Source organism: Rhinatrema bivittatum, chromosome 13 (genome assembly GCF_901001135.1).
Source record: "Rhinatrema bivittatum chromosome 13, aRhiBiv1.1, whole genome shotgun sequence".
Lineage (NCBI taxonomy): Eukaryota > Metazoa > Chordata > Amphibia > Gymnophiona > Rhinatrematidae > Rhinatrema > Rhinatrema bivittatum.
Window position 1 is genome coordinate 60,329,031 of NC_042627.1, and position 522 is coordinate 60,329,552.

Sequence of the window (522 nt, forward strand, 5' to 3'; positions counted from 1 at the left end):
AACCGTGCTGTATCCAGGAAAGACATTGAAAAATCTCCCTGTTCAGTGTTCACAGAGGGGGGGGGGTGGACGATCCTGACACTAGGGAACGGAAGCCGCGGGTGCAAAAAATGTCCAAGGCATGCAAAAATCCCTGTGATCCCTGTGGGGTGGGGACAGGAAGGTAATTCAGCACCAGAGCTGGTCTGCAGCAGCAGGACGTTTTCAGTCACTAAAATAAAGCAGCACCTGTATACCTCGTATAGCAGGAAATGCCCTGCGCTCAGTTCGCACATTCTACAGAGAACATTGAACGAAGGAAGCATCTGTCAAGGCGCCCAACAGAATCCCCTGCGCCTGAGAGATGCAAGGCAGGACCTGAGAGGGTAAGCGCTGAGCGCGTTTATGGGCTTGGATTGATGAAAGATGGGAGGAGCTGGAAACATGGGATAAGATCAACTGTTTACGTACACCCCCCCCCCCCCAAATAAAACCCCCCTCCACCGTGTACGCAGGCCTGCCTGATAAAAGGGGTATAAAAGC